Source organism: Chiloscyllium plagiosum, unplaced genomic scaffold (assembly GCF_037043375.1).
Source record: "Chiloscyllium plagiosum isolate Xiang-an unplaced genomic scaffold, Cpla_swu_hap1 HiC_scaffold_5, whole genome shotgun sequence".
NCBI classification, from domain to species: Eukaryota; Metazoa; Chordata; class Chondrichthyes; order Orectolobiformes; family Hemiscylliidae; genus Chiloscyllium; species Chiloscyllium plagiosum.
This window is the reverse complement of record NW_028270143.1, coordinates 362,720-380,987: the sequence shown is the minus strand read 5'-3', so window position 1 is coordinate 380,987 and position 18,268 is coordinate 362,720. Positions and strand designations below refer to the sequence as shown.

Below are 18,268 nucleotides of genomic sequence, written 5' to 3'. Positions count from 1 at the left end.
TTGACAGTATTCTGCTCTCATTGTCTTTTTAAAATTAACTTAATAACCTTAACAAATATCAATTGCACTTTATTTTCTATATATTATTGCTAATTCTGGAAGTCTTGCAACACTATGGTAGTATCACTGCTTCTGAATCAAAATCTTCATATTTGGAGTTGCAATTTGGATTTCCAAGTTGGAACTCCACCCAGTTTTTAATGATCAAACAAGGCCTATTCATAGTGCAGCCAAACAGATTGATCAACTTGCAAATTCTTCCAATACAAGCCAATAGCAGGTGGTAAAAGTAGGCACAATTTCTGGCACTCAATTGATGGAAAAGAGGTTGGAGCCTCTACGATCATTGGCCATAGCTCCAAATGACAATTTTCATGTAAAATTGCACATTACCACAGCATCTCGGGCTCCCTGAGTGATCTGTAATGCACCACCATTGCTGTACTGCAGTGAACATCTGTAATACACTTTGGGGCCTTTACTTCTGTTAATTTAAAAATTAACTTTACTGAAATTTACAGCTTCTATACTTAAATTCATAGGCAGAGAGATCAAAAGATAGTACAAATGGTGTGACCCATCCCCTGACCTATTCCCTACCCTAGTACTCTACATTTACCCCTGACCGACACACCTAACCCACACATCCCTGAACACTATGGGCAATTCAGCATGGCCAATTCACCTAACCTGCACATCTTTGAATTGTGGGAGGTAACTGGAGCACCCGGAGGAAACCCACACAGACATTGGGTGAATGTCCATACAGACAGTCGCCTGAGGCTGGGATCAAACCTGGTTCCCTGGCACTGTGAGGCAGCAGTGCTAACAACTAAGCCACTGTGTGCTTCCCGTCACTTCACCTGACAAAGGAGCAGTGCTCCGAAAGTTTGTGATTTCAAATAAACCTGTTGCACCGTAACCTGGTGTTATGTGACTTCTGACCTTATGCACCCCAGTCCAACACCGGCACCGCCACCGCCACATCATACTTAAATTAACAGCTTTGCAATTTACTAGAAAACTGACCATTTGCTCAAAAGAATATGATCTTAGTTAATTTAACTATCATCATGGTTCACTGAAAGTGGCAATACAAGTAGATAAGGTGATGTAGAAGGCATAAGGCATGCTTGCCTTCATTGGTGAGGGCATTGGCAAGTCATTTGCAGCTGTATGAGTCTACAGTTAGGCCATATTAGGTGTATTGTATGTAGTTCGAGTCACTACACTATAGGAAGGATGTTCCTTGAGAAGGTGCAAAACAGGTTTACCAGGATGCACTTGGATTGGAGTTTATTAGCTATTAGGGGATTTTGGGCAAACTTGGATTGTTTTTGGTAGAGAATCAGAGACTCGTGGACAATCTGATGGAAGTATATAAAATTATGAGAGGGGTGGATTGTTGAACTCCAATTTCCCAGGATGGAAATGTTAAATGTTAGAACGCATAGCTTTCAGGTGCGAGGGGAAAGATATAAAGGAAATGGATGAGAAAGTTTTGTTTTACACAGAGTGTAGTGGGTGTCTGGAAAACGCTGCCAGGCGAGGTGGTAGCAATAGATATGAGACCAACATTTAAGAGGCATTTAGATAGACACATGAACTGCCGGGGATTATGGACCATGGGATTAATTTAGAATGGCATCATGGTTGGTGGCATTGTATTCAAATAACAACCGTAATCGGTGAGTGGCAAGAATAAGCTCCTTAATTCAGAATCTGACAGTTACACAAGTTTAAGGCAGCAATACAGACCAGAAAGACAGTTCTTATACTCAGTTAAAAATCACATGACACCAGGATACAGTCCAACAGGTTTATTTGGAAGCACTAGCTTTCAGAGTGCTGCTCCTTCATCTGGTGGTAATCAGGTGGCATCTCCAAATCATTCTTGTACTAGCCCTTTTACACAGTTCTTACATATATTAAAATTCCATTAGCATGTCGTGACATTGTTTTATCTATAGTACACAAAGGTTTGAGGGGATTCTGTCCTGGGAGACAGGAGATGAGTTAAAATATGTGCCAAGTGCTGCCTGCTACTTCTGATGGGATTAAGAGTGTCCAACCAGTCTGCTTGCATAATTAAGAGGTGTTGGTCATTTTCTCTTTTAAGTTAGTAAATGTTAGTTAAAAAAAATTAGGCCTATGTGCTCTAAATAAGTTAGAAATTGTACCTGTACTTAATAAAAAAGGATATTAAACTGATTACCACAACTAGGTTGTGAGATTTGTTTACTATTTGCCAGTGTGAGTTTCATTCATTCATGCAATTTCACGGAAGCACTGTTTGTCAGTTTCTTAAAGAGATAATGGCCCAGTTAAAAGGTATTTAACAAATACATACTAATTGGGGAAACGGTTTGGTGTTCTGTAATCTATTCATGTTTGGGAGGTGCCTGGGCTGATTAATATTGTATTGTTTTGTGGAGACTTGATGGGGATGGCATTGTTCTGTACACTACACTTATTCAGAGATGGCAAGGGCTGATAAGGTGTGAAAATGCAGTAATGGGTTTGAAAGGGTTGTTTTGATTAGAAAGGGTTGTTTTAAATTTGATCTACCTTATGATAGTAAAATATACTATAGAACTACGGTTTTATGAATGACTGAAACAGTGTTATAATAGGGAGTAGTGACTGAATGAAATGGGAATGCGGTATTCGCTTGTGAGTGGGTTAGTAAAACAGTTATGAAGCAATAAACATAAAGTGGGTTAGTGAAGGGACCTAGAATACAATATCTCACAGCACAGACATGGTGCACAGAAGAGTCTGTTTCTGTGCCGAATTGTTCCACTCGAGTTAAAAATCACACAACACCAGGTTATAGTCCAACAGGTTTAATTGGAAGCACACTAGCTTTCGGAGCAACGCTCCTTCATCAGGTGATAGTGGAGGACATAATTCTAAGGCACAGAATTTATAGCAAAAAGTTAGTGTGATGTAACTGAAATTATACATTGAAAAATACCTTGATTGTCTGTTGAGTCTTTCATCTGTTCGAATACCATGATAGTTTCACTTCTTTCATGTGTAAATCACAAAACCTTTTTTTAAAAGTTGCATTCTCAGGTTAGCTGTTAACAATGGGCATTAGCTAGATAATATGTTGAAGGTGTTAGCCCCCTGTGTTCTCTGTCTATGCCATGATGTTTAGATTGATTCTAATCTACAAAGTGAAAAAAAGAGTTTTATATGAATTCATGCAGTTTTTGAGCAAAGTACAATGTAACTCTGCAAGTACAAATTCACCTCACAAAATATGTGTGTGCATGTGGGTCTTTGTCTGTCTGTGTGTGCGTGTCTGGGGTGAGGGATTGTGAGTGTCTGTGAGAGAGAGTGTATATGTGTGTGTATGAGTGTAGAGTGGTCTAAGTCTCTGAGAGGATGCCTGTGTTGGGTGTGGGAGTGTGTGTGCCTGTAAGGGTGAGTGTGAGTGTCTGTGATTTTTTAACTTTGTACACCCCAGTCCAACACCGGCATCTCCAAATCATTCCAATCCATTCAAGAGGACACCTTTAGTCAATGACCAAAATGACTCATTCAATTACAAGTTTTTTTCTAAGGTTTTATTCAAATAACAGACACAAGCCAAGACTTATAATTGCTTGGTATAATTTGTTTGATAAGGAGTTAAGCGGTAAATATCTCTTATCATTTGGTGCTTACACATATAAGGAAGACTAGTTTCTGATAAATATTTTTCAAGATTCTACTTGCTTTGTTAACTTTATCTATTTGGAAAAATGCATTGCATTAATTCACTTATGAGTCTACAGTATCAATGGAACCCCATTTCACATTGGTACCAATTTCAATTTGGTTAGTCTACGATATTTAAAAATGCTGGTTATTGATTTTTCATAATTTCATGAAATCCTTTTAAATTTGTTTTGCACTTTATATAATCTAATTAATCTACAGATGCCCCTGGCTTTCCTATAATTAGAAAAAAGTTGAAAGAATGTAAGTGCAGTCACATCCTCTGACAAAGCACCTCAGCAATAATGAAACAGTTAGTGTAATTAGGTGAAATGAAATATGAGAATAAATTATTGAAAACAGATGTTCAAGTTGATTTGCAGTCAATTGATGGAGTGCAATGTTTTTTGGAGAAATACATTGTAAGTTTAGGAATCAATGACAAATTTTGGGTTACATGAAATCTAATTCACCTCAAATGCAAGAGCTCAGGAGGCTCCATATATCCTCATCTTCTAAATGGTACAGATCAACTATAATTGTGTAAAATATCTTGTGTATGTAGCAAGAAGACGTGAATTAAGGAGAAAGAAAGCAGAAATGTCACAGGAACACCATTACCTCCAAGTATCTCTGCAAGTCACTGCCTATCCAAATTTAATTTACATTTCTTCAATATTGCTATGTTAACATCCTTTAATTTTCTGTCTAATATCATTGTGGGGCACCATCATGACATCCTCAATAGCAGTTCAAAGAGGAATGCCTAGGCAATTCTCAGGGTAATGAGGGACAGGCAATAGACATGGTTTTGTTGATCTTGCACACTACTTGAGAACAAGTAAAGAGAATCTGCTGCAGGAGAAAGTTGCATATAAAGTTGAGTTCAATTTGTAGGTGAAGGGGTTAAGGATCTGTAATAAATGAAGAGATATATACTGCAGTCTTATTGTACTTAAATTACGTTTGCAGCTTGGTAAGTGAAGTTCTGTACAGTATGGCTGTATGGGTCTAAGACCTTTGCTTAACAAACTATGTGAAGATGCCAGCTGCTATCCTTCTATAGAAAATGCTACTTTCAAGATTACCTACACTTACAAACCGCTTTTAGTTAAAAATCACAACACCAGGTTATATCCAACAGATTTATTTGGAAGCACTACCTTTTGGAGCACTGCTCCTTCATCAGGTGATTGGGGAGAATAAGATCATAAGACACAGATTTTATAGCAAAAGTTTACAGTGTTATGTAACTGAAATTATATATTGAAAAAGACCTGGATTGTTTGTTAAGTCTCTCACTTTTTAAAATGAACATGTTAGCTTCAGTTCTTTTATACGTAAATCACAGAACATTTAAAAGTTACATTCTCACATAAACTTTAACAACTGGTGTCATGTCGGCCCAGATAATGCATTTAAGGTGTGAGCTGCCCTGTGTGAGACTGTCTGTGCCGCAATGGTCAGACTGATTCTAATCTAAAATATGGATTTACAGAATCTTACATGGGTTCATGCAGTTTTGAGCAAAGTAAAATGTAATTCCGCAAGTACAAATTCACCCCACAAACCTATATATGTGTGTGTGTGTGTGTGTGTGTGTGTGTGTTGGGGGAGGAGGTGATGAATGTCTGTGAGAGAGTGTATGTATGTGTGTGATTACTTATTTAGATTACTTACTTTTACAGTGTGGAAACAGGCCCTTCAGCCCAACAAGCCCACACCGACCCTCCGAAGAGCAACCCACCCAGACCCATTCCCCTACACCTAACACTACGGGCAATTTAGATTGTGAAGGGGTATAAGTCTGTGAAAGGGTGCGTGTGGGAGTGTATGTGTGAGCATATGAGAGAGAGTCTGCGTGAGTGTGTGCGTGTGTGTAGGAGAGTCTATGTGTCTGCATCTGTCTGTCTGTGTGTGTGTGTATAGTGCAATGGGGTCATCTGTAGTCTGACATGAACCCAAGATTCCAGTTGAGGCCATCCCCATGGGTAGTGAACTTGGCTACCAGCCTCTATTCGGCTACTTTTCGTTGTTGTCTGTCCCGAAGTTTGCCTTGAGGATGGTCACCCGAAGGTCTGAGGTCGAATGTCCTGAACTGCTGAAAGGTAAGCAGTGGGGTCAGGTCTTAAGACTATTAATTCACAGATTCAAGATTCATAAGGGAAAGTTCTTGAGCAATTCACAGTTTTATTTATCAGCTTTAATGCTGATGGAATTTGCTCATTTGCAATAAGGGGACGGGCTCAAATAATTGGTACTCATGAAACATTCCATCCGAGAAAAATATTAACATCTTGCCTCACAATAAGCATGATATCTGCCAGCTGTCAATACTGAACAGAAATATGTGGCCTGAAACATTGTTCTCAGTTCTATAAATTCCTGCGCTTCACAAGAATCTTCAGCCAAGTATGGATGTGGAAATAATTTTGCAAAGCCAACAACTAATACAGTTGCCAAAGTCTTAAAATATCTTAGCAACTTAATGTATTCAGTGTACTCTGCAGTGTGGGAACCCTTTGCTCATGTCAAGAAAAATGTCATGAAAAGTAATAACATTTAGAAATATTTATTTCCCATATATACATGTAAGGACATTAATGAAAGAATGAGTCTATTTTGGGAAAAGAGGAAAGAAGGGCTTGGCAACTAAGTAATATTCAGGAAAATAATTCACGAAATAAAGCCTTAAATTCCTTCGTCCTCCTTCTTAAATGTTTGTTTTTTTATTTTCTCTTGTCTCTCTCACTGGCTGATATTAAGATGTGGTTGCAAGTAGCCATTCTTTGTAAATGAAATTTGTCAGTGCTGTTGGCACGTTAATTAATTACGGTGGGAGAGACCATTTTACAGCTGAGCTCCATGTCAACTCACGCAATGTTCAAAAATACAGTTTCCAGCCAAGTCACTGCATGATGAGGGAGGGGGGAAATAATAACAAATTTCAAATTTGTGAACCATTTTGTAAGTGTCAATAATGAAAGGTTTTCATTGCATGTGCATTTTTGGAAAAAAGGTTTAGATTCAGTTATCATGAGGAAAGCTGAGAGACAAGTCAGCAAATATTGTTTACACAAAAACATATGAAATGCAAAAACTACAAATAGTCCTTGAAGCAGATATTGCAACACTATTGAAAATGAAGCTGATTAAACATTTAGAATTGGAAGCATTTAAAATGATATGGGGAAAGGACACAGAAATTGAATTAGAATAACTGAATGAAAATTGAAGCTGTTGCTGCCAATTGGTTGGGTGTTGCAAGTTGTCTTAGAACTCCAAAATGGACTCCATACTGAGTTCACACCCATGGTGAATTGCACCTGTCGCCATATTGAGCTGGGATTAAAAATGTATAAGGTGCACTTCTGCCAGAAGAAGGCAGAGCAAACGCATCATGCTGTTTACAGGATAGTTGCTGGTTGATTTCTTCTGGTCACTGCTATGATTTTGCATGTGTTAATTGATTTCTTTTAGATGTTTCAAGAATCAGAAGTTTACAGGAATGGTATAGCAGGTGGTGAAAATATTTTCTACACCAACCATTGCTTTCAGATGTAGATGAATTAATAGGCATTCCTCTTGGCACTCAGCATCTTGCCTGCTTTTTCCCCTGTTGTGGTCAAATCAGATTCCACTCGGTCTCCACTTCCAGCACTTCTTCCAGCAAAATATCCTCCCAATTGAAAGTGGCAGACTGACTTGGAGCAGTGTCAAACTCTCATGAGATTGGCCCCTTGCTAATGCATCCAGCCAGTGAAGGACATTGCTAGTGCTGTCTGGTTGCAGAGACCATTCAAGTGATATTCTAATCAATGAATGGAAGTAAAGTATGCATCACAATCCCCATGCCTTTTTATGATTGCTCCTAATAGCTCCTGGTTCAATGTGCATGTCATTTTTAAAACCTGGTTACATTTTGTCAGATTTGTCTCTTGGAGTAAGATGAGATAGCAGAAGGTTAACGCTTTGGATCCATGATTGTACAACCTGCTTAGTTCAGTTGTCTAGTGTGTGGATCAGATTAACATGATCAGCATGGGGCCCAATCCCTGTTACAGCAGTGACAGACTTGAGGCCTGTCTCTGTGCCCTACCCATAGTAAAGAGTCATGGCACTTCCTCAAGGTTCAGCAAATAATCACCCACGACTTGCCTTTGGGCAAAGAAATCAAGACCTCATCTGTCATAGTGCAAATAATGAATGTTTTATTGGGGCAATGTGCATATTGTTATGAAGTTGAAGGTGTGTACTGTACTTTTAAGAGAGAGTAAAGGCTGTTCTGAACTGAGACCTTATAAGCGCCTGTGTGTATATGACTAGATCACAGTCCTAGAGTATACTGGAAAATTGAAAATCTGCAACACTTGGCTGTGCAATTGATACCTGAGTTTTGGTGGCTGTTTTGACAACCGTTCAAATTTAACCAATCAGTTTAAATTATGCCCAGGATACTAAAACCAAATTGAGTTTGAATTTATTGTTTTGCAAACATCGAACCAATGAGTTGATTGATGTTGGGGATTTAAAAATGCAGACATTTTGAAAATTGAAGAGAAGAGCAACTGCTATCGAGAGACATCCAAGAAATGAGGAAACACTCTCTATCAAAGGTACCTTTTCATATCAAACATACTCACAGTAAAAAGAAAGAAGATGACCGAGGGAATTCAGCAGCCAGAAGAGTAAAGTCACAGAAGATGACAGTGGTTGTGTGGTTTTGACATTAAGTTGATATAATTTTAATAAGTGTCTTATTAGAATAGCATATTGTTATAGAGTAGCAGCAGATAATAAGCAATTAAGAGAAAGATGCTTAGAGTGTGAATAATTGTTGTTTAATATTCACATTTAGAATTGAAAAAATAAATTGATGTTATTTTCTTTAAATAGTGGGATTTGGGAGTTCTCTGTCACTCATATTTTAACAGATTAGGAGGCGAGGTGAGCTTATTTGAGTGTTTGATTTAGTTAACAGAGGGGTTCACTGCCGTGTCATAACAATATGTACAGAGCCTTTAATAAATATGTTAGTCATATCAGGATTTAGCTGAAGCTCACACTGCAGATTTTCTTTAAGAAAATCTTTCAAAGGCAATAGCAGGAAATATGCATCTCAGTCAGTTGCTGCAGCATATAGCCCCAAGAACCTGAATGTAATGTTGCAAGATGTTCAGTCATCTCACTTGAGTGGTGAAGGTCAATACCATGTCCTAATATCAATACCATGAGCCTCGTATACATTGCTCAATGTACCACAACCCACTGCATTTATTTCAGAGGGCAAGTCAAAAGTAGGATCTGAGTGTGGTCAGAGTTTGGGTGCAAGTGACCAGCCAGGAGGACAGGGGCATAGTATAGAACAAGTGCCAATGCACCAGAACACTACAGCACAAGATCCAGACAAGGATTTTGATGGAACATTGTCTAAGGCTGGTGGGTATGCACAATAAACTGCTTGCTGGTCAGAAAGCCTACAGTCAGTGTTAGGAAGCACCAAGCAGTGTGACACAAAGTTAGCATATTGCACACAGGTTGGAGCCTACATATTTTAGCATAGAATCAACTTCATTACTACACTTTAGACACAAATGTGGAGCAACTTCTGATGACCTATCTTGCTGTCGTGGCTGTTTATGGCATTGTTTAAATGTGCTTTCAGGTTCCATCAGCAGTTCAACAGATTACCAGTATTTCTAAGGTTCCTCTCTAAAGGACTGTTGGTGGCTCAATGGATCAGCTGCCCTCTCTTAGAAAGGTAACATGCATGTTCCCATCGCTGCCTGTCCCCTATTGTCACGTCTGTTGCCTGTCAGCCTGTCTAAAATGTTATTACGCATTCCAAGGCAGTGCAGGCCAAAGTCAGGTTCTCTAGGGCTACCGCTGTTTAAAGAAGTCATCTGCATTTGTCTAACTGAAAGTCAGCAGCCTTCCACCAGCTGTGCTGCAGTCATTGAGGTAATTCTGCTTAGGAGCTGTAGGCAAACAAGTGGACACCGAAGAAAAGCACTAGAGAAAACTGATCATGAGGATGACCAATTGACTTTGTATGTAAGATTGAATGGCTTGTTTGAGTAATAGGTTTGGAATGTTTATTCTATGGTGACTTGTAACTCATCATTGTAGTCAGGAAAATACTGTGATGTGACAGAGGAAAGGTAAGATGTGGGACTGGTGTTAAGGTGGAATTGGGGTTGGGTTCACAGGACAATCTGGTAATAGCCGAGTTGGACAGGGAGCATGGAGAGCTTGGCATAGTACGTTTTTGACACTGTTAAACTTGGGAACTTAGGTGAGGAATTTCACATGTTTTAAAGTTGATTTCTTTCTAAAATCAGTCAAGTATTTCATTTTTGCATCTAACTTAATTTCAGCATTGACTTAGCAGGTAGAATCTTATTGGGTCGAAGTGAGGTTGGCTATGGTAAAACTTGTGGCAGAATTAGACAAGAAGTCCAGTGAGGTCTCATCTCAATGGCAGGACTATCTCATTCCATCTTTTATTTTCACAAGCGACATAGCAAGTTTCTCGTTAGGCAGCAGCAAGTTGCGAATTAAGGAGAATCATTGTTTGTTAAAGACCTTGTTGACAGCCTGACTCACCTCATTAATCTTTGGCGTTCTATCTTACCAAACTTGCCAAACAAACTACCTGTGCAGAAATCTCAGTGTGGAAATCAGAGTGGCTATCTGGTGAATTCAGTTCACTGCTAGTACTAAAGGATTCTATGTTAGACACTAGGCCCCAGCATGTCAATGCATAATTCATAGGCTAGATCAGGCTGCATTTTGGGCTGTTTGTGCACTGTCAAAGTGCATGCTCACTCTGAATCTACTTGAATGCTCACAATATCTCTGTCTTGCATTGCTTGCCTTGTCTTTTTGCATTTTGCCACCTCAGCCAGAGATACCAGGCTCACATTGCTTCTATCCTGACTTGCTGTTAGTGCAGACATTGAGCAAGGAAGCTATCATGATTGTCAGCAGGCCTTAGTCATGTCAAGGGGTATCCCGTTTCTCAGGGGATCCCAGAACAGCCTCCGATGCCAGTTCAGGGGCTTGGAAATTATAAATCAGCCAGTAGAGGTGGTCAGGTTCAGAATATTGTTCACACCAGGGGTGAGGAGCCAAATGTTAGGTAATCCACCACTCGTCTTGAGCTTTTCTGCCATATTGTTCCATATTGTTCTGCCATATTCTGCGAATTGTTTTCCTCCTGTAATGAAAGAGGCAAGTATTAAGGAAGGTAGGAACAGAAACGGGGTTAGCAGTATCAAAGAAAAGGTGGTGACAATTACATTGGCAGAGTGGAGAAGGTCATTGACTTTGTTTCAATAGTGCTGGTATTCCTCCAGATGGCAGAGACTGCTTTAAACCCAGTGGCAACATTGAACCAGGGCGGCATGGTCTGGTGTCATGGTGTCCAATTGTGATCCTGGGGGGAAAAGGAAGTCTCAACTCTGCACCACTCTGTTCAGTAACTATTGAGATACAGAGTGTCTGCCATGTCTGGGGCAAATATCAGGCACTGTACTGGGCAATTCCAGACTGACAGTATTGTTTGGGTGCACAATGAGTTTTCACAGATGGTGCAGGCACGATACTGCTGGTGAATTCTTGGATATGTGCTGAGTAATGAGTTGTTCTGGAAGTGTGTGTAATAAGATGGGACCAAAATCAGATGGGAGGAATGCCATAGTGGTGTAATAAGTAAGTAACTAATGAGGCAAGTTTGTCAAAATCTGCCAGGTCTCATGGCAGAAATTCCTCCAAAAAACTCGATGCAGGCTTAGTCAAAAAACTGTAAGACTCAGTCCATTGTTTCTTTCAGTTTTAATTAGGGTAAACAGGCAACCTGCTATTGGAAAGCTACGTGGAAGTTTTAGGATGGAGGACAGGGATGTCTACCGGGAGAGGAGGTAGCCGCAAGAGATGTGGGAGGAAGAAGGAGGCTCCAAATAGGGTTGAGCAAGAAGGAGTTGCAAAGGCTAAGGGTTGGGGGGGGGATGAGAGAAGAAAGAGGACATTACAAGAAGGGGTGGGAAGAAAACTGCAAGAGGGTTGTAGTGGAAGAAGGAGGTTGCAAGAGGGGTGTAGGGGAGAAGAGATTTGTGTAGAAGAAAGTAAGAGGTGTTGCTGGGGTTGAGAAATAGGCTAAAAGGTGGCAGAGAGCAAGTGTGGGACAACACAGCTACAAAGGAAACATAACAGTTTTAAACCCGTCTATGAAAGAATACTCAGCATATTTGTATCCAGGAAAACTAGAAATAACTGAGGTTTTGAATTTTTTGCAAATGATTGCAAAATCTCTAGCATAAGGCTGCAATGCTTTAGGAGCTACCAAACAGGAAAAAATGTCTTGGATAGTCTTGTAATAAAAATTGCGTTAACTGTTAAACAAATTTAAGATTGAGATCTGAGATGCCTTTTTTTGAAGAAAATAAACTGATTAACGTATGCCTGTTACCTTGTAAAAATTTGAATACCATGGTGCATATGAAAATAATGTTTTCCTTATAAGTTATGGTTTTAAGTTTAACGGAGCATTGATAATTATTGACAATATTGGCAAATTCATCTAATTGTTCTTCTGTGTGAGTTCAAATACATGTAGTTAATATGTAGAAAAATGATTGTTACTATGTGACTACATCACCAAATAAGTAAGTTAGAATGAAAAGGCAGCCCCTGAATGCAAAAAAAAACCCCTGAAAATCATAAAGTATATAGCCCTTGAGAAAATCTCATGAAAAGCTCTTGAGAAAAAGGAAATTATTTTAAGCCCTGACTGGAACTATTATCCCTACTTTGTTTGAAGGTTGTAGATCTGCTGCAAGAGGTGGAAGTTTTCAGCAAGCACCTCTTTAATAATACGGAAATCCCACACTAACGTTAGAAGACGAATATTGCTCCCTGAACACCTTGGATGAATAAAATTTATTTTCAAGAATGTCTCCCACCTCCTCCAAAAGTGTGACAAGCTTGTACTCTGTGTTGCCTTTGCTCAGTTTCCCTGCCATGCCATGCCAATGAGCTGGTAACTGCAGCACTTAAAACTAGGAGGACATGGTTTGAGCAGAACTCTCAAATGAGAACCAAGACATCAATCACATGTAACACCACTCCCAGTAGACTAAATCAAATTCAACTTGAAGGATAAAACTCAAAGGACCAGGAGAAATTAATTTGCAACTGATATGCAAGCAATAGATGATCTTATTGAATAGCATTGTTAGGGTGTTCCGCTTGCTGCTGAACAAATATTTCATTATGCATGTTGAAGAGAAGCGCTGGAAAAAGCACAGCAGGTCAGGGAGCATCTGAAGAGCAGGAGAATCGACATATTGGGCATAAGCCCTTCATCAGGAATGTGGAGGGGGAAGGGGGCTGAGAGACAAATGGGGGGAGGGTAGACATGGGGCTGGGGAGGAAGGTAAGTGGGATGGCAATAGGTGGATGCAGGTGGAAGGTTGGGAGGTGATTGTGATAGGATTGTGGGGAGAGTGGAGCAGGTAGGTCAAGTCTAGAGAGTGGTGCCGGGTTGGATCTGGAATGTGGTGGGGCGTGTGGAGATATGGAAACTGGTGAAATCAATGTTGATGCTGTGTGGTTGTAGGGCCCTGAGGCAAAAATGGCTTCAGTCAGACCCCACAACCAAACATATATTTCCCTCCCCATCCCAATCTGTGTTTTGTAGAGACTGTTCTCTTCAAAACTCCCTCATTACTTCCACGCACCCCACCCTCTACACCCAGCACCTTCCCCTGCTGCCGCACAAGGTGCAAAACCTGCACCCACACCTACCCCCTCACCACCTTCCAAGGCCCTAAAGAATCATTTCAAATCCGGCAGAGATTTTCCTGCACAACCACCCACCTCATTTACTGCATCCTTTGCTCTCGATGTGGTATCCTTTATATCGGGGAGAGTGAGCGCCAACTCACGGAACAGTTCAGGGAACATCATTGGCCCGCATGCACCAAAGCACCCCACTGCCCTGTGGCCAACCACTTCACACTCCCCTAAGGGCATGCATATCATGGGCCTCCTCCACTGCCCAAATCAAAGTCAGCTGCCAACTGGAGGAAGAACGCCTCATCTTCTGCCTCCGGACCCTACAACCACACGACATCAGCATTAACTTAACCAGTTTCCATATTTCCCCATTCCTACCTTATCGCAGATCCAACCGTCCAACACGGCCACCCTCTTGACCTGACCATCTGTCCATCTTCCTTCCAACCGATCTGCTCCACCCTTTCCACTGACCCATCACAATCACCTCCCACCTGCATCTACCTATCGCCATCCCACCCATCTTCCACCCCCCCACCCCCACCCCCACCCCCACTTATCTCAGTCCCCTTCCCCCTCCACATTCCTGATGAAGGGCTTATGCCCAAAACATCGACTCTCCTGCTTCTCGGATGCTGCCTGACCTGCTGTGCTTTTTCCAGCATCGTACTTTTTGACTCTCACTCTCCAGGATCTGTAGTCTCACTTTCTCCTAGATGTTGTAGAGGGCATTTCCTGGAGCATTGAGATGAAATATGGTATCACTGATGTCCAGTGAGCATGAGACAATTTACCTACTCTGCATACCTCCAGTGCAGGCTCATAAAATACACTCTGCTGCCTCCCCAGAAATTGCCTTGCTTGTGGTCCTCACCAGAACATGCATAAACACAGATGCCATTTTGCCATACAACAACTGTCTGGTGTCAAAAATATGGAGCCACATTTTGCAACCATCAGATTTATAGTACAGAAAAATCCTTCAGTCCAACAAGTTGACACCAAGAGTTTATGTTCCGCACAATCATTCTTACGGCTTATTTCATTCATCTTTCCACCTGGATATCCTACAAGAAATTTATTATAAATCCAACATCCCAAAATCTGCATCTACTTTCCTGAACTTTACATAAATAAATGTTTTCTTTTTATCTGTATTGAAAAGGTATGGCAGTTACTGTTATGAAAGAGCTCTGAGAAACTCGGCATACTTTAATACAAAAAATGAAATGAACAAATGTAATATTTTATGGTGAGAAAACAGAATTTCCATCAGATAAACTATTGGAGTTGTTACTTTCCTATAAAATTAGGTCATAATTTCAAATAAATAGCAACATTTAGAAATGTTGTGATTTGACTCCTGCTGTTTGTGTCATGCACATATCTGGTAGTGGGAGGTAGTGAGATAATTGCCTAAATCTGTTCTTTAATTAACAGTGCAAACATGATCAATTCTGACTTTGAGCATGCCCAAGTCTTGAGTCATTTTAATGCCAAGATTAATTTGTGGGCAGTCACATGTAACCACATTGCTCATTTGTAACCACACAAATTCCATTCTATAGGGCTAAAAGACGAAAGACCAATAATTAGGTATGTATGGCTATGTGCATTCGGTGAATGATCTCATTATACCCATTGCATTCAAAACACAAACAAACATTTTGTTACAGCCATCTATACAAACAGAGTAGCTTCATCCATCAGCATCATAGATTATGCCACAAGAAGCGTAAATTCTGGAACCAACTTGTTGGGCTAAATGAATGTTTGAACTTTAACTTAAGGAAATGTTTAACATTCCTGTGCAAACTTAGCAAACAACTTCTATATAACCTGAACAACAAGTGTTTTTATATATGCCCTTTAATGCAATAAAATAACTTAAGGAGCTTTGCAGAGGTGCTGTAAAGTAAGATTTTAGAATGAACCATATGAGGAGAAATTTTGGACAAGGAGGTGGTTAGTAAGAACTGTGGATGATAGAAATCTGAAAACAGAACAGAAAGTACTGGAGAAACTCATCAGGTCTTGTAGCGCCAGTAGATAAATAGAGCTAATGTTTCCAGTCCACCAATCCTTCAGCAGAGCTGAAAATAGCTGGGAAAAGGTGGTAATTATTCTGATGATGGGATGAGGGTGGGGTTGGGAGAAAGTAGAGTACTTCGAAATGGGGCCCAGAGACAGAGAAAGCTAAAACAGGTAAGTAATCAAAGAGATTGCTGATGATAAACTGAGAGAGAAAGATAAATTTAGGTAGGGTGCTAATGAGAAGTGAGAGTCGAAAAGTGTGGTACTGGAAAAGCACAGCAGATCAGACAGCATCAAGGCGCAGGAGAGTCAACCTTTTGGGCATAAGCCCTTCATCAGGAATATGGAGGGGGAAGGGGACTAAGAGATCAGTAGGGGGTTGAGGGTCGGTGTGGGGCTGGGGGAAAGGTGGGGTGGAATGGCAAAAGGATGCAGGTGGGAGGTAATTGTGATAGGTCTCTGGGGAGGGTGGAGCAGATACGTGGGAAGGAAGATAGACAGATAGGACAAGTCAAGAGGAGAAAGTGAGGTCTGCAGATGCTGGAGATCAAAGTTGAAACTTTATTGCTGGAACAGCACAGCAGGTCAGGCAGCATCCAGGGAACAAGAGATTCGACGTTTCGGGCACAGGCCCTTCTTCAGGAATGAGCAGAGAGTGTTCAGCAGGAGAAGATAAAAGGTAGGGAGGAGGGACTTGGAGGAGGGGCGTTGGAAATGTGATAGGTGGAAAGAGGTCAAGGTGAAGGTGATAGGTCGGAGTAGGATGGAGGCGGAGAGGTCAAGAAGAAGACTGCAGGTCAGGAAGGCGGTGCCGGGCTGGAGGGATTCGGCTGAGACAAGGTGGGGGGAGGGGGGATGAAGAAACTGGTGAAGTCCAAGTTCATCCCCTGTGGTTGGAGGGTTCCCAGTCTTATCTTCCGACTGGGAACCCTCCAACCACAGGGGATGAACTTGGACTTCACCAGTTTCTTCATCCCCCCCCCTCCCCCCACCTTGTCTCAGCCGAATCCCTCCAGCCCGGCACCGCCTTCCTGACCTGCAGTCTTCTTCTTGACCCAGGACAAGTCAAGAGGACAGTGCCAAGTCATCTTCTGCCTCAGGACCCTATACCCACATGACATCAACATCGACTTCACCAGTTTCCAAATCTCCCCTCCCCCCTACCTCATCCCAGATCCATCCCTCCGACTTGCCATGCCACCTACCTTTCGCCCCTCCCCGAGCCCCATCCCCATCCCCCTTTTTATCAGTTAGCCATTTTCCCCCTCAACATTCCTGATGAAAGGCTTATGCCCGAAATGTTGACTCTCCTCCTCAGATGCTGCCTGACCTGCTGTGCTTTTCGAGCGCCACCTTTTTCGAATTTGACTCTCCAGCATCTGCAGTCCTCACTTTCTCCTAGTTGCTAACATGAAGTGTAAATAGTTGACAATGGGTTGACTACTAGAAGCAACCTGTACAGGATAGAATGGAAGGGTGTGGGAGGAGGGTAATAAACACAGAGTAAGGTATTTATGTCCTGAAATTGTTCGACTCAGTGTTGAGTCCTGAAGGCTATGTAGTGCCTAAGTGGAAGATGAAATGTTGTTCCACCAGTTTTGCAATGAGCCTCGCTGGAGCCCTGCAGTAAGACTGAGACAGAAATGTTGGCATGGAAACACGGCAGTGTGTTGATCTGGCTGGCAAATGGAAGCTTGGGAATTTATTGTAAGGACACAGAGTATATGCTCAGCAAAGATTGGTTACCCAGTCTGTATTTTGTCTCCACACTGTAGAGATCACATTGTGAGCAGCAAATACAGTAAATGAGATTGAGTGAAGTGCAGGTAAATCATTGCTTCATCATCAGATGTGTCTGGGACCTTGGATATTGAGGAGAGAGGATGTAAACAGGCAAATGTTACATCTTCTGTGATTACATGGGAAAATACCATGGGAGTGTAGGGAGTTGGCAGTAGAGAAGGAGTGAACCAGGATATCATGGAGGAAATGGTCCCTGCAGAATTCTGACAAGGGAGGGAAATATGTGTCTGGTGGTGGCATTCCACTGGTGGTATCAGAAATGGTAGCTTATGATCTTTTGGATATGGAGGTTGGTGGGATAGAAATTGAGGACTAGGTTATGAAGGGAAGAGGTGAGGTAAGAATGCAGGAAATGGGGGGAGCAGCTGAATGCCTTGTCAACCATGGCGGGGAATCCAACAATTTTGTCTCAGGTCTGCTGCATTTCTCTAGCGAGACTTAACACAAGCAGTGGGAGCAACATCTCATCTGCTTAGGTACCTTATAGATCTCAAGACTCACCAATGAGTTTAATAATTTCAGAATGTGAACACCCTCCTCCATGTCTGATACTCTTCCCCCATATTCCAGGTTCTGCCTTATATGGTTGTTCTCTGTACAGCCAACTCATTTCAAACCATTTATACTTCTCATTAGCATCCTGTCTAACATTGATATCTTCGAGGAGAAAGTGAGGACTGCAGATGCTGGAGATCAGAGCTGAAAATGTGTTGCTTTAGCATTGATAACTCTCTTGAATTATCAGAAATATCTCTGTTTGCCTATCTATTTTATTTTTCTCTCTCTCTCTCTATCTCTTCACCTCCCCCCCCCCCCCCCCCCCCCCCCCCCCCCCCCCCCACCTTTCTCAATTCCCAATATCACCCTGCCCTGCCAGTCACCAACATAAATATCCTCTTTCCCAGCTATTTTGAGTTCTGGCAAA

General features: G+C 41.4%; 1 protein-coding gene across 4 annotated transcripts in view; it reads left to right on the top strand.

The window, feature by feature from the left end:
- Nucleotides 1-18,268, top strand: part of LOC148149855 (uncharacterized) — a 338,979-nt gene that overhangs the window by 127,557 nt on the left and 193,154 nt on the right. For 2 of the 4 annotated variants that reach the window (XM_087986890.1, XM_087986891.1), the window contains exon 5: nt 9,374-9,469. The exons of the other annotated variants lie outside the window; for them this stretch is intronic. The gene's annotated coding sequence lies outside the window, so the exon portion shown is untranslated. The remainder of the gene's footprint in view (nt 1-9,373; nt 9,470-18,268) is intronic. 4 annotated transcript variants of the gene reach the window in all.